This window comes from Oncorhynchus nerka, linkage group LG6 (assembly GCF_034236695.1).
Source record: "Oncorhynchus nerka isolate Pitt River linkage group LG6, Oner_Uvic_2.0, whole genome shotgun sequence".
In the NCBI taxonomy this organism is placed as follows: Eukaryota; Metazoa; Chordata; class Actinopteri; order Salmoniformes; family Salmonidae; genus Oncorhynchus; species Oncorhynchus nerka.
Window position 1 is genome coordinate 77,288,926 of NC_088401.1, and position 16,569 is coordinate 77,305,494.

Consider the following 16,569-nt stretch of genomic DNA (forward strand, 5'->3'; position numbering starts at 1 on the left):
GTTCTCCCCTCTACCTAGCCCTGTCTCTAAGCCTTTCTCCCCTCTACCTAGCCCTGTCCTTAGCCTTTCTCCCCTCTACCTATCCCTGTCTCTTAGCCTTTCTCCCCTCTTACCTAGCCCTGTCTCTAAGCCTTTCTCCCCTCTACCTAGCCCTGCCTCTAAGCCTTTCTCCCCTCTACCTAGCCCTGTCTCTTAGCCTTTCTCCCCTCTACCTAGCCCTGTCTTTAAGACTTTCACCCCTCTCTAGCCCTGCCTCTAAGCATTTCTCCCCTCTACATAGCCCTGTCTCTTAGCCTTTCTCCCCTCTACCTAGCCCTGTCTCTAAGACTTTCACCCCTCTCTAGCCCTGCCTCTAAGCCGTTCTCCCCTCTACCTAGTCCTGCCTCTAAGCTGTTCTCCCCTCTACCTAGCCCTGTCTCTAAGCCTTTCTCCCTCTACCTAGCCCTGCCTCTAAGCCTTTCTCCCTCTACCTAGCCCTGTCTCTTAGCCTTTCTCCCCTCTACCTAGCCCTGTCTCTAAGACTTTCACCCCTCTCTAGCCCTGCCTCTCAGCCGTTCTCCCCTCTACCTAGTCCTGCCTCTAAGCTGTTCTCCCCTCTACCTAGCCCTGTCTCTAAGCCTTTCTCCCCTCTACCTAGCCCTGTCTCTAAGCCTTTCTCCCCTCTACATAGCCCTGTCTCTAAGCCTTTCACCCCTCTACATAGCCCTGTCTCTTAGCCTTTCCCCCCTCTACATAGCCCTGTCTCTAAGCCTTTCCCCCTCTACCTAGCCCTGCCTCTAAGCCTTTCTCCCCTCTACCTAGCCCTGTCTCTAAGCCTTTCTCCCCTCTACATAGCCCTGTCTCTAAGCCTTTCACCCCTCTACATAGCCCTGTCTCTTAGCCTTTCCCCCCTCTACCTAGCCCTGTCTCTAAGCCTTTCCCCCCTCTACCTAGCCCTGTCTCTAAGCCTTTGTCCCCTCTACCTAGATCTGTCTCTAAGCCTTTCAGCCCTCCCTAGCCCTGCCTCTCAGCCTTTCTCCCCTCTACCTAGCCCTGTCTCTAAGCCTTTCTCCCCTCTACCTAGCCCTGTCTCTAAGACTTTCACCCCTCTCTAGCCCTGCCTCTAAGCCGTTCTCCCGTCTACCTAGTCCTGCCTCTAAGCTGTTCTCCCCTCTACCTAGCCCTGTCTCTAAGCCTTTCTCCCCTCTACCTAGCCCTGTCCTTAGCCTTTCTCCCCTCTACCTATCCCTGTCTCTTAGCCTTTCTCCCCTCTTACCTAGCCCTGTCTCTAAGCCTTTCTCCCCTCTACCTAGCCCTGCCTCTAAGCCTTTCTCCCCTCTACCTAGCCCTGTCTCTTAGCCTTTCTCCCCTCTACCTAGCCCTGTCTTTAAGACTTTCACCCCTCTCTAGCCCTGCCTCTAAGCATTTCTCCTCTCTACATAGCCCTGTTTCTTAGCCTTTCTCCCCTCTACCTAGCCCTGTCTCTAAGACTTTCACCCCTCTCTAGCCCTGCCTCTAAGCCGTTCTCCCCTCTACCTAGTCCTGCCTCTAAGCTGTTCTCCCCTCTACCTAGCCCTGTCTCTAAGCCTTTCTCCCCTCTACCTAGCCCTGCCTCTAAGCCTTTCTCCCCTCTACCTAGCCCTGTCTCTTAGCCTTTCTCCCCTCTACCTAGCCCTGTCTCTAAGACTTTCACCCCTCTCTAGCCCTGCCTCTCAGCCGTTCTCCCCTCTACCTAGTCCTGCCTCTAAGCTGTTCTCCCCTCTACCTAGCCCTGTCTCTAAGCCTTTCTCCCCTCTACCTAGCCCTGCCTCTAAGCCTTTCTCCCCTCTACCTAGCCCTGCCTCTAAGCCTTTCTCCCCTCTACCTAGCCCTGTCTCTTAGCCTTTCTCCCCTCTACCTAGCCCTGTCTTTAAGACTTTCACCCCTCTCTAGCCCTGCCTCTAAGCATTTCTCCTCTCTACATAGCCCTGTTTCTTAGCCTTTCTCCCCTCTACCTAGCCCTGTCTCTAAGACTTTCACCCCTCTCTAGCCCTGCCTCTAAGCCGTTCTCCCCTCTACCTAGTCCTGCCTCTAAGCTGTTCTCCCCTCTACCTAGCCCTGTCTCTAAGCCTTTCTCCCCTCTACCTAGCCCTGCCTCTAAGCCTTTCTCCCCTCTACCTAGCCCTGTCTCTTAGCCTTTCTCCCCTCTACCTAGCCCTGTCTCTAAGACTTTCACCCCTCTCTAGCCCTGCCTCTCAGCCGTTCTCCCCTCTACCTAGTCCTGCCTCTAAGCTGTTCTCCCCTCTACCTAGCCCTGTCTCTAAGCCTTTCTCCCCTCTACCTAGCCCTGCCTCTAAGCCTTTCTCCCCTCTACCTAGCCCTGTCTCTAAGCCTTTCTCCCCTCTACATAGCCCTGTCTCTAAGCCTTTCACCCCTCTACATAGCCCTGTCTCTTAGCCTTTCCCCCCTCTACATAGCCCTGTCTCTAAGCCTTTCCCCCCTCTACCTAGCCCTGTCTCTAAGCCTTTGTCCCCTCTACCTAGATCTGTCTCTAAGCCTTTCAGCCCTCCCTAGCCCTGCCTCTCAGCCTTTCTCCCCTCTACATAGCCCTGTCTCTAAGCCATTCTCCCTTCTACCTAGCCCTGTCTCTAAGCCTTTCCCCCCTCTACCTAGCCCTGTCTCAAAGCCTTTGTCCCCTCTGCCTAGCCCTGCCTCTAAGCCGTTCTCTCCTCTACCTAGCCCCGTCTCTATGCCTTTCTCCCCTCTACCTAGCCCTGTCTCTATGCCTTTCTCCCCTCTACCTAGCCCTGTCTCTAAGACTTTCACCCCTCTCTAGCCCTGCCTCTCAGCCGTTCTCCCCTCTACCTAGTCCTGCCTCTAAGCTGTTCTCCCCTCTACCTAGCCCTGTCTCTAAGCCTTTCTCCCCTCTACCTAGCCCTGCCTCTAAGCCTTTCTCCCCTCTACCTAGCCCTGTCTCTAAGCCTTTCTCCCCTCTACATAGCCCTGTCTCTAAGCCTTTCACCCCTCTACATAGCCCTGTCTCTTAGCCTTTCACCCCTCTACATAGCCCTGTCTCTAAGCCTTTCCCCCCTCTACCTAGCCCTGTCTCTAAGCCTTTGTCCCCTCTACCTAGATCTGTCTCTAAGCCTTTCAGCCCTCCCTAGCCCTGCCTCTCAGCCTTTCTCCCCTCTACATAGCCCTGTCTCTAAGCCATTCTCCCTTCTACCTAGCCCTGTCTCTAAACCTTTCTCTCCTCTACCTAGCCCTGTCTCTTAGCCTTTCTCCCCTCTACCTAGCCCTGTCTCTAAGCCTTTCTCCCCTCTACCTAGCCCTGTCTCTAAGACTTTCACCCCTCTCTAGCCCTGCCTCTAAGCCGTTCTCCCGTCTACCTAGTCCTGCCTCTAAGCTGTTCTCCCCTCTACCTAGCCCTGTCTCTAAGCCTTTCTCCCCTCTACCTAGCCCTGTCCTTAGCCTTTCTCCCCTCTACCTATCCCTGTCTCTTAGCCTTTCTCCCCTCTTACCTAGCCCTGTCTCTAAGCCTTTCTCCCCTCTACCTAGCCCTGCCTCTAAGCCTTTCTCCCCTCTACCTAGCCCTGTCTCTTAGCCTTTCTCCCCTCTACCTAGCCCTGTCTTTAAGACTTTCACCCCTCTCTAGCCCTGCCTCTAAGCATTTCTCCTCTCTACATAGCCCTGTCTCTTAGCCTTTCTCCCCTCTACCTAGCCCTGTCTCTAAGACTTTCACCCCTCTCTAGCCCTGCCTCTAAGCCGTTCTCCCCTCTACCTAGTCCTGCCTCTAAGCTGTTCTCCCCTCTACCTAGCCCTGTCTCTAAGCCTTTCTCCCCTCTACCTAGCCCTGCCTCTAAGCCTTTCTCCCCTCTACCTAGCCCTGTCTCTTAGCCTTTCTCCCCTCTACCTAGCCCTGTCTCTAAGACTTTCACCCCTCTCTAGCCCTGCCTCTCAGCCGTTCTCCCCTCTACCTAGTCCTGCCTCTAAGCTGTTCTCCCTCTACCTAGCCCTGTCTCTAAGCCTTTCTCCCCTCTACCTAGCCCTGCCTCTAAGCCTTTCTCCCCTCTACCTAGCCCTGTCTCTAAGCCTTTCTCCCCTCTACATAGCCCTGTCTCTAAGCCTTTCACCCCTCTACATAGCCCTGTCTCTTAGCCTTTCCCCCTCTACATAGCCCTGTCTCTAAGCCTTTCCCCCTCTACCTAGCCCTGTCTCTAAGCCTTTGTCCCCTCTACCTAGATCTGTCTCTAAGCCTTTCAGCCCTCCCTAGCCCTGCCTCTCAGCCTTTCTCCCCTCTACATAGCCCTGTCTCTAAGCCATTCTCATTTCTACCTAGCCCTGTCTCTAAGCCTTTCCCCCCTCTACCTAGCCCTGTCTCAAAGCCTTTGTCCCCTCTGCCTAGCCCTGCCTCTAAGCCGTTCTCTCCTCTACCTAGCCCCGTCTCTATGCCTTTCTCCCCTCTACCTAGCCCTGTCTCTATGCCTTTCTCCCATCTACCTAGCACTGCCTCTAAGCCGTTCTCCCCTCTACCTAGCCCTGTCTCTCAGCCTTTCTCCCCTCTACATAGCCCTGTCTCTCAGCCTTTCTCCCCTCTACCTAGCCCTGTCTCTAAGCCTTTCTCCCCCCTACCTAGCCCTGTCTCTAAGCCTTTCTCCCCTCTACCTAGCCCTGTCTCTCAGCCTTTCTCCCCTCTACCTAGCCCTGTCTCTATGCCTTTCTCCCCTCTACCTAGCCCTGTCTCTCAGCCTTTCTCCCCCCTACCTAGCCCTGTCTCTTAGCCTTTCTCCCCTCTACCTAACCCTGTCTCTCAGCCTTTCACCCCTCTCTAGCCCTGCCTCTAAGCCGTTCTCCCCTCTACCTAGTCCTGCCTCTTAGCTGTTCTCCCCTCACACACAGTCTACACACAGACACAGACACACACAGTCTACACACAGACACACACAAACACAGACACACACACACATACACACACAGTCACACACACACAGTCCACACACAGACACACACAGACACACACAGACACAGACACACAGTCTACACACAGACACAGACACACACAGTCACACACAGACACACACAGACACACACAGTCACACACAGACACACACAGTCTACACACAAACACACACAGTCCACACACAGACACAGTCACACACAGACACAGACACACACAGTCTACACACAGACACAGACACACTCAGTCTACACACAGACACAGACACACACAGTCACACACAGACACAGACACACACAGTCACACACAGACACAGACACACACAGTCTACACACAGACACAGACACACACAGACACAGACACACAGTCTACACACAGACACACACAGACACAGACACACACACACAGACACACACAGTCACACACACACAGTCCACACACAGACACACACAGTCACACACAGACACACACACACAGTCTACACACAGACACAGACACACACAGTCACACACAGACACAGACACACAGTCCACACACAGACACAGACACACACAGTCACACACAGACACAGACACACAGTCCACACACAGACACACACACACACACAGTCCACACACAGACACACACAGTCCACACACAGACACAGACACACTCAGTCTACACACAGACACAGACACACACAGTCACACACAGACACAGACACACAGTCCACACACAGACACACACAGTCCACACACAGACACACACAGTCTACACACAGACACACACAGACACAGACACACAGTCTACACACAGACACACACACACACACACAGACACACACAGTCACACACACACAGTCCACACACATACACACACAGTCACACACAGACACAGACAGTCTACACACAGACACAGACACACACACACACTCCACACACAGACACAGCCACACACAGCCACAGACACACACAGTCTACACACAGACACAGACACACACAGACACAGGCACACACAGTCACACACAGACAGAGACACATACCTTCCACACACAGAGACACACAGTCACAGACACACACACACACTCCACACACAGACACAGCCACACACAGACACAGACACACACAGTCACACACAGACACACACAGACAGACACAGCCACACACAGACACAGACAGTCACACACAGACACACACAGACACACACAGTCTACACACAGACACAGACACACACAGACACAGACACACACAGTCACACACACTCCACACACAGACACAGCCACACACAGACACAGACACACACAGTCACACACAGACACAGACACACACAGTCTACACACAGACACAGACACACACAGTCCACACACAGACACACACACACAGTCACACAGTGTCACACAAGCATCTCCTATTCCTGAAGAGAACAACTTAAGAGAACAGCTGCATATTGTCAGTATTAATTTAAAGGAAAACATACTGTTGATCGTTGGGTCAAAAGATACATAGATTCATCAGTACATCAGTACATAACCATCATCCTCTTGGTTGATCATGTCATTGTCTATTTGCTCTCACTGTTAAGATCCTGCTTTAAATGGTTACAAAACATAGAAAGATAAGACGCCTTTAAGATCCTTAGATGCTCTTCAAAACCCCACAACAGTCCTCCATAATAACCCCAACAGCCACCAGCCCATCCTGGGCAGTAATAGGCTTTACCACCAGCCCATCCTGGGCAGTAATAGGCTTTACCACCAGCCCATCCTGGGCAGTAATAGGCTTTACCACCAGCCCATCCTGGGCAGTAATAGGCTTTACCACCAGCCCATCCTGGGCAGTAATAGGCTTTACCACCAGCCCATCCTGGGCAGTAATAGGCTTTACCACCAGCCCATCCTGGGCAGTAATAGGCTTTACCACCAGCCCATCCTGGGCAGTAATAGGCTTTCCCACCAGCCCATCCTGGACAGTAATAGGCTTTACCACCAGCTTTACCACCAGCCCATCCTGGGCAGTAATAGGCTTTACCACCAGCCCATCCTGGACAGTAATAGGCTTTACCACCAGCCCATCCTGGACAGTAATAGGCTTTACCACCAGCCCATCCTGGACAGTAATAGGCTTTACCACCAGCCCATCCTGGACAGTAATAGGCTTTACCACCAGCCCATCCTGGACAGTAATAGGCTTTACTTGCAGGCTTGTTTTCGAGTTGCTGTGCGTTTTGTTGCCAACCAATTTTGCTACCTGACAACTTTACGGTTTTCACTTTTTAATTACCGTTCATATATTTATTTATTTTTTCCTCAACTTTTTCACTCCGGACGCTTTATCTGGACACGATTCGTCAGGACCTCCAACAGCCGAAGCTAAGTAGTAACATTAACATAAAGCCTTCTAATTGCAGTCGCTGTACTCGCCTTACGGCGAGGATAGCTGTGCTACAAGCCCAGCTTCAGACGCAATCGTTAGGCAAGGGTAATTTCAGTGTAGGAAAGGATGAAACAGCGTCTGTGCCACCAGTAAGTACAGATCGTAGTATAAATCCCCTGGCACAGTCCCCGCAGCCGGACAACTTTCTCACGGTTTCTGGAAGGAAATGCTGTAGGAACGCTCAACCGGTGTCGCTCATTCAGCCGACAGAAACTTTCAACCGGTTTTCCCCATTAAGCAGCGGGTCGGAGTCAGAGGCCGAGTCTTATCTGGTCTCTACTCCTCCCGTTACGGGGTCCGAGACGCCGAAGCTTCCCACCATTAGCTCTGACAAATTGAAAACTCTAGTCATTGGCGACTCCATTACCCGCAGTATTAGACTTAAAACGAATCATCCAGCGATCATACACTGTTTACCCGGGGGCAGGGCTACCGACGTTAAGGCTAATCTGAAGATGGTGCTGGCTACAGCTAAAACTGGCGAGTGTAGAGAGTATAGTGATATTGTTATCCACGTCGGCACCAACGATGTTAGGATGAAACAGTCAGAGATCACCAAGCGCAACATAGCTTCTGCGTGCATATCAGCTAGAAAGATGTGTCGGCATCGAGTAATTGTCTCTGGCCCCCTCCCAGTTAGGGGGAGTGATGAGCTCTACAGCAGAGTCTCACAACTCAATCGCTGGTTGAAAACTGTTTTCTGCCCCTCCCAAAAGATAGAATTTGTAGATAATTGGCCCTCTTTCTGGGACTCACCCACAAACAGGACCAAGCCTGACCTGCTGAGGAGTGACGGACTCCATCCTAGCTGGAGGGGTGCTCTCATCTTATCTACCAACATAGACAGGGCTCTAACTCCTCTAGCTCCACAATGAAATAGGGTGCAGGCCAGGCAGCAGGCTGTTAGACAGCCTGCCAGCATAGTGGAGTCTGCCACTAGCACAGTCAGTGTAGTCAGCTCAGCTATCACCATTGAGACCGTGTCTGTGCATCGACGGTGTTCGCCTTAGCAATCTCACTAGGATAAAGACCACCTCCATTCCTGTCATTACTGAAAGAGATCATGATACCTCACATCTCAAAATAGGGCTACTTAATGTTAGATCCCTTACTTCAAAGGCAATTATAGTCAATGAACTAATCACTGATCATAATCTTGATGTGATTGGCCTGACTGAAACATGGCTTAAGCCTGATGAATTTACTGTTTTAAATGAGGCCTCACCTCCTGGCTACACTAGTGACCATATCCCCGTGCATCCCGCAAACATTTACGATAGCAAATTTCAATTTACAAAAAAAAAAATGCCGTTTTCATCTTTTGAGCTTCTAGTCATGAAATCTATGCAGCCTACTCAATCACTTTTTATAGCTACTGTTTACAGGCCTCCTGGGCCATATACAGCGTTTCTCACTGAGTTCCCTGAATTCCTATCGGACCTTGTAGTCATAGCAGATAATATTCTAATCTTTGGTGACTTTAATATTCACATGGAAAAGTCCACAGACCCACTCCAAAAGGCTTTCGGAGCCATCATCGACTCAGTGGGTTTTGTCCAACATGTCTCTGGACCCACTCACTGTCACAGTCATACGCTGGACCTAGTTTTGTCCCATGGAATAAATGTTGTGGATCTTAATGTTTTTCCTCATAATCCTGGACTATCGGACCACCATTTTATTACGTTTGCAATTGCAACAAATAATCTGCTCAGACCCCAACCAAGGAACATCAAAAGTCGTGCTATAAATTCACAGACAACACAAAGATTCCTTGATGTCCTTCCAGATTCCCTCTGTCTACCCAAGGACGCCAGAGGACAAAAATCAGTTAACCACCTAACTGAGGATCTCAATTTAACCTTGCGCAATACCCTAGATGCAGTTGCACCCCTAAAAACTAAAAACATTTCTCATAAGAAACTAGCTCCCTGGTATACAGAAAATACCCGAGCTCTGAAGCAAGCTTCCAGAAAATTGGAACAGAAATGGCGCCACACCAAACTGGAAGTCTTCCGACTAGCTTGGAAAGACGGTACCGTGCAGTACCGAAGAGCCCTTACTGCTGCTCGATCATCCTATTTTTCTAACTTAATTGAGGAAAATAAGAACAAAAGAAAGCCGCAAAGCTAACTAAAAAGCAGCATTCCCCAAAGAGAGGATGACTTTCACTTTAGCAGTGATAAATTCATTAACTTCTTTGAAGAAAAGATTATGATTATTAGAAAGCAAATTACGGACTCCTCTTTAAACCTGCGTATTCCTCCAAACCTCAGTTGTCCTGAGTCTGCACAACTCTGCCAGGACCTAGGATCAAGAGAGACGCTCAAGTGTTTTAGTACTATATCTCTTGACACAATGATGAAAATAATCATGGCCTCTAAACCTTCAAGCTACATACTGGACCCTATTCCAACTAAACTACTGAAAGAGCTGCTTCCTGTGCTTGGCCCTCCTATGTTGAACATAATAAACGTCTCTCTATCCACCGGATGTGTACCAAACTCACTAAAAGTGGCAGTAATAAAGCCTCTCTTGAAAAAGCCAAACCTTGACCCAGAAAATATAAAAAACTATTGGCCTATATCAAATCTTCCATTCCTCTCAAAAATTTTAGAGAAGGCTGTTGCGCAGCAACTCACTGCCTTCCTGAAGACAAACAATGTATACGAAATGCTTCAGTCTGGTTTTAGACCCCATCATAGCACTGAGACGGCACTTGTGAAGGTGGTAAATGACATTTTAATGGCATCGGACCGAGGCTCTGCATCTGTCCTCGTGCTCCTAGACCTTAGTGCTGCTTTTGATACCATCGATCACCACATTCTTTTGGAGAGATTGGAAACCCAAATTGGTCTACACGGACATGTTCTGGCCTGGTTTAGATCTTATCTGTCGGAAAGATATCAGTTTGTCTCTGTGAATGGTTAGACCTCTGACAAATCAACTGTAAATTTCGGTGTTCCTCAAGGTTCCATTTTAGGACCACTATTGTTTTCACTATATATTTTACCTCTTGGGGATGTTATTCGAAAACATAATGTTAACTTTCACTGCTATGCGGATGACACACAGCTGTACATTTCAATGAAACATGGTGAAGCCCCAAAATTGCCCTCGCTAGAAGCATGTGTTTCAGACATAAGGAAGTGGATGGCTGCAAACTTTCTACTATTAAACTCGGACAAAACAGAGATGCTTGTTCTAGGTCCCAAGAAACAAAGAGATCTTCTGTTGAATCTGACAATTAATCTTAATGGTTGTACAGTCGTCTCAAATAAAACTGTGAAGGACCTCGGCGTTACTCTGGACCCTGATCTCTCTTTTGAAGAACATATCAAGACCATTTCGAGGACAGCTTTTTTCCATCTACGTAACATTGCAAAAATCAGAAACTTTCTGTCCAAAAATGATGCAGGAAAATTAATCCATGCTTTTGTCACTTCTAGGTTAGACTACTGCAATGCTCTACTTTCCGGCTACCCGGATAAAGCACTAAATAAACTTCAGTTAGTGCTAAATACGGCTGCTAGAATCCTGACTAGAACCAAAAAAATTGATCATATTACTCCAGTGCTAGCCTCTCTACACTGGCTTCCTGTCAAAGCAAGGGCTGATTTCAAGTTTTTACTGCTAACCTACAAAGCATTACATGGGCTTGCTCCTACCTATCTCTCTGATTTGGTCCTGCCGTACATACCTACACGTACGCTATGGTCACAAGACGCAGGCCTCCTAATTGTCCCTAGAATTTCTAAGCAAACAGCTGGAGGCAGGGCTTTCTCCTATAGAGCTCCATTTTTATGGAACGGTCTGCCTACCCATGTCAGAGACGCAAACTCGGTCTCAACCTTTAAGTCTTTACTGAAGACTCATCTCTTCAGTGGGTCATATGATTGAGTGTAGTCTGGCCCAGGAGTGGGGAGGTGAACGGAAAGGCTCTGGAGCAACGAACCGCCCTTGCTGTCTCTGCCTGGCCGGTTCCCCTCTTTCCACTGGGATTCTCTGCCTCTAACCCTATTACAGAGGCTGAGTCACTGGCTTACTGGGGCTCTCTCATGCCGTCCCTGGAGGGGGTGCGTCACCTGAGTGGGTTGATTCACTGTTGTGGTCATCCTGTCTGGGTTGGTGCCCCCACCCTTGGGTTGTGCCGTGGCGGAGATCTTTGTGGGCTATACTCGGCCTTGTCTCAGGATGATAAGTTGGTGGTTGAAGATATCCCTCTAGTGGTGTGGGGGCTGTGCTTTGGCAAAGTGGGTGGGGTTATATCCTTCCTGTTTGGCCCTGTCCGGGGGTGTACTCGGATGGGGCCACAGTGTCATAATGACAAATTAAAAACACGTTTTTTGACATTTTTGCTCATTTATAAAAAATACGGGAAATAATACATTTCCATAAGGGGCATTATCATAATTTTACATTTAGTATTAGAGACCCTTTACATTTAGTATTAGGACCCTTTACATTTAGTATTAGGACCCTTTACATTTAGTATTAGGACCCTTTACATTTAGTATTAGGACCCTTTACATTTAGTATTAGGACCCTTTAAATTTAGTATTAGGACCCTTTACTAGGTACTTTGTTGAAGCACCTTTGGCAGCGATAACAGCCTAGAGTCTTTTTGGGTATGACGCTACAAGCTTGGCACACCTGTATTTGGGGAGTTTCTCCCATTCTTCTCTGCAGATCCTCTCAAGCTCTGTCAGGTTGGATGGGGAGCGTTGCTGCACAGCTATTTTCAGGTCTCTCCAGAGATTTTTGATCAGGTTCAAGTCCGGGCTCTTCAGAGACATGTCCCGAAGCCACTCCTGCATTGTCTTGGCTGTGTGCTTAGGGTTGTTGTCCTGTTGGAAGGTGAACCTTCGCCCCAGTCTGAGGTCCTGAGAGCTCTGGAGCAGGTTTTCATCAAGGACCTCTCTGTACTTTGCTCTGTACATCTTTGCCTCAATCCTGACAGTCCCTGCCGCTGAAAAACCTCCCCACAGCACAGGATGGTGCCAGGTTTCCTCCAGACGTGATGCTTGGCATTCAGGGCAAAAGGTTCAATCTTGGTTTCATCAGACCAGATAATCTTGTTTCTATTGGTCTTAGAGTCTTTAGGTGCCTTTTGGCAAACTCCAAGCAGACTGTCATGTGCCTTTTTGCTGAGGAGTGGCTTCCGTCTGGCCACTCTACCATAAAGGCCTGATTGGTGGACCCAGTCTGACACCTGGATGATTGGCTTCTTCACCCTGTATGCCTTGTCGTGCGCTGTTGATAGAACACGCACACGCAGGCCACTCGGGACCACAGTGCAAAAACCTCGAGAGACACAGACTTCTTCCCAGCAAGAAAGTTTGTGCGCCTCCCTGGCGAAAGTCGCCAGCTCTCCCGGCACACGTGCCATCCAGTGCGTATGTAGGTGCGCAGGGTAGACCGTGTGGGATCCTGTTCCGATGCTTGCCTCAGCTCCTTCAGTGAGATGGCTGACTGAAGGAGAGCGTAGAACATTTGTACGAGCTCTGTTTCGTTGTTGTCTGGCAAGATGGTCAGAGGAGGAGAGTCAAGCCAGTTATTCCACGGGACTGGAGGTTCGCCAGGCGAGGAATGGTGCTGGAGGTGGTAAGCTGAATTCAGCCAAACTTCGTTGCCAATGTTATATCTAGCTTAGCTGTCAAAGAATGTACATCCGCACAGTTTCACATTGCACATCACTCTCTTGTTTAATGACAAGTGCCACTCATCCTGGGAGCACATTCATCCGTCAAGCAGCACACTGCGGTAAACCATAACAACGTACAGAACGACGAACATCGCGTCGTACCATACATAACACACAGTAGAAATGAATGTGAAGCCAAATGGTGTGTCTGTTGCTCTGATGGACGACAGAGAGAGATGCATGGTACTGAACAAATGTAGAGGGGGAAGGTCGTGGGAGGAAGGGATGGGGGAAGAGAGAGGGAAGTGAGAAGGAGAGAGACATTGAGAGAGAGAAGGGAAAGCAGAAAGGAGGAAATTAGTGAGTTAAAGAGGATGGAGAAAGAGAGAGACCAACAGAGAGAGGATTTTTATTTTATTTAATTTATTTCACCTTTATTTAACCAGGTAGGCAAGTTGAGAACAAGTTCTCATTTACAACTGCGACCTGGCCAAGATAAAGCAAAGCAGTTCGACACATACAACGACAGAGTTACACATGGAGTAAAACAAACATACAGTCAATAATACAGTAGAAACAAGTCTATAAACGATGGATAAAGGGAGAGAGAAGGGAGGAAGGGAGGGGGAGGAAGCAAGGAGGAATGAGCGAGAGACAGCAGACAGAATATGGGAGATAAAACGATGGATGTGTAGTTGTAGTTGAGTATATTAAATCAACCCTGTAGGGCGTTGACCCCTAACAGCAGGGTTTACTTTTCATGTCCTTCCAATTACAGGATGGGTCTAATGCTCTCTCTCTCTTTCTCTAATGCTCCATCTCTTTCTCTCTCTTCCTCTCTTTAATGTTCCCCCTCTCTCTCTCCCTCTCTCTCTCTCTCTCTCTCTCTCTCTCTCACTCTCTCTCTAATTCTCTCTCTCTAATATTCCCTCTCTCTCTCTCTCTCGCTCTCCCCCTCTCTCTAATGTTCCCTCTATCTCTATCTTCCTCTCTCTAATGCTCCCTCCATCTCTCTGAGACTCTACATGTCCCCCTCACCCCTAACACCCTCTCTCCCTCTCCCTCTCCCTCCCTCTCCCTCCCCTAACACCCCCTATCCCTCCCCTAACACCCCTCTCCCTCCCCAATCCCCCTCTCCTAACACCTTTCCCTCCTCCCGTAACACCCCCTCTCCCAACATCCCCTCTCCTCCCTAACACCCCCCTCTCCCTACCCTAACACCCCCTCCCTCCCCCTAACTCCCCTTCCCCCAACACCCCTCTCCCTCCCCCAATCCCCCTCTCCCTCCCCTAACACCCCCTCTCTCTCCCCTAACACCCCTCTCTCTCCCCTAACACCCCCTCTCCCTCCCCTAACACCCCCTCTCCCTCTCTCTCCCCCTCTCCCTCCCCTAACACCCCTCTCCCTCTCTCTCCCCCAATCCCCCTCTCCCTCCCCTAACACCCCTCTCTCTCCCCTAACACCCCCTCTCCCTCCCCTAACACCCCCTCTCCCTCTCTCTCCCATCTCCCTCTCTCTCCCCTCCCCTTTCCTAGGAAAACTGGTCAATGTAAATTATTCCCTACAGAAATACTAGTACATTAGCCTATCTGACCTCAAGAGCACATGTGTATGCTATGCACACACTTGCATGCGTGAACACGCTCGCACACACACACACACACACACACATACAAAACCACCTCTTTTAAAGTCAGCATGTAGTTAAATGTAAACAGTGACACATTTATTCCATTTTAATGTATTCATTGCTGTATGAGTACAGCTATACTGCAACTTGCTCCATATGTAACCTCTCTTGTTGCTAGGTAACTGCCGGCGAAGCGGCAACCATTGCTATGCAGCACAACAACAGCTGTCTGTGTAATTGGACCATTAAGATTTAAAGGTCTTCATCATTCTGCTCCTCTCTGTCTCAATAAAGTTCAGGATCCACAACACGCTGTAACAGAAGGGTTAATGGACTGAACAGGAGAGGCTGACACTTCTTGTTTATTTCTCATTAGGATAATGAAGAGCATAAAGATGATTGTGTATGTCCCAAATGGCACCCTATTCCCTACAGAGTGCACTACTTTTGACCAGAGCCCTTCCCAAAAGTAGTGCACTAAATAGGGTGCCATTTGGCGCAAGGCCATTGACTTATACTGTAAATGGCAGGAAGTAAGCAGGATTGAACCCCCCAGGTGATTTCCATAATGCTAGCCTACAAATATAGTCATGTAAAATGTTATTACTATAATAAAGTTAATTTAATGTTACTAAAATGTTGCTGCAATTAATGGCTCATGGGATGGGCATCTACATGTATATATACATGCCCATTCTATTCCATTACCAATTAATTAACAACCGATGAATTACGGGTTCGGGCACTTCCTCGTTCGGGCACTTCCTCGTTCGGGCACTTCCCCGTTCGGGCACTTCCTCGTTCGGGCACTTCCCTGTTCGGGCACTTCCCCGTTCGGGCACTTCCCCGTTCGGGCACTTCCCCGTTCGGGCACTTCCTCGTTCGGGCACTTCCCCGTTCGGGCACTTCCTCGTTCGGGCACTTCCCCGTTCGGGCACTTCCCCGTTCGGGCACTTCCCCGTTCGGGCACTTCCTCGTTCGGGCACTTCCCCGTTCGGGCACTTCCTCGTTCGGGCACTTCCTCGTTCGACCTAGAGCACAGCAGTGCTCACGCTTCAGCCACCTGGAAAGCTCCCTGGTTTGTCGCCAGCTAAGAGGATAACGGCTCTAAATGCATGTTAAGAGACAAGGAAAAGTAGAAGCACCGCGTTCTAGAGATCAACGAGTAGTTTAAATCATGTTAGTGTATTCTGTATGTTGTGTTGTCAGATGATACAAGGCATGTTGTAATCTACAGGAAAATCCCATTTGGTAGAGCAGCTGTCAGACTGGAGCTCTCCTGATGCCCACAGGGATGGCAAGCTGTCCACACACACACACACACACACACACACACACACACACACACACACACACACACACACAAACGTGCATAGAATGATGAATTTGATGGATTGGAAATGATTTTCCCAGCAGGAGCTACTGGCTTTCTGTGGCTTCACACTACACAGTACTGCTCAATTCCTCAGTTTATGATTGGCTCTCCCCGCCGCAAATGATGCTTTTGGTTTGGCCCGGTCATGTTCCCCCACGGTGAAAGGTAGCCATGTTAGAAAACATTTGAGAAGCATTTGGGAAGCATTGATCTAGCTAATTATTAGCACAAATACATATGGGCAACGCCATGCTTCAGCCTATTTATTTATAGCCACTATGCTGCATCAGTTGGGCTACAGGTGATTTAGCATATTGCTCAATAATACACCACAGGGATAGTATGGACCAATATGTTCGTAGGCTCATTTTAGGAGGTGACAATTCTATTTTTTTATAGAAAAGTCAAGTACGGGGGATCACGTGACCCTTGGACGAGATGGCCGCATGAACTAAGAGCTCCGCACAAGTAGTTTCCAATTCCTAATCTTACCTCCACTCCAAGTTCAAACTCATTTAGCTTTAGTAAGAAAAAGTCATGGCGGCTACAAAAGGCGACACTACAGGTGATATTTTTACCCGGACTCGAGTATTA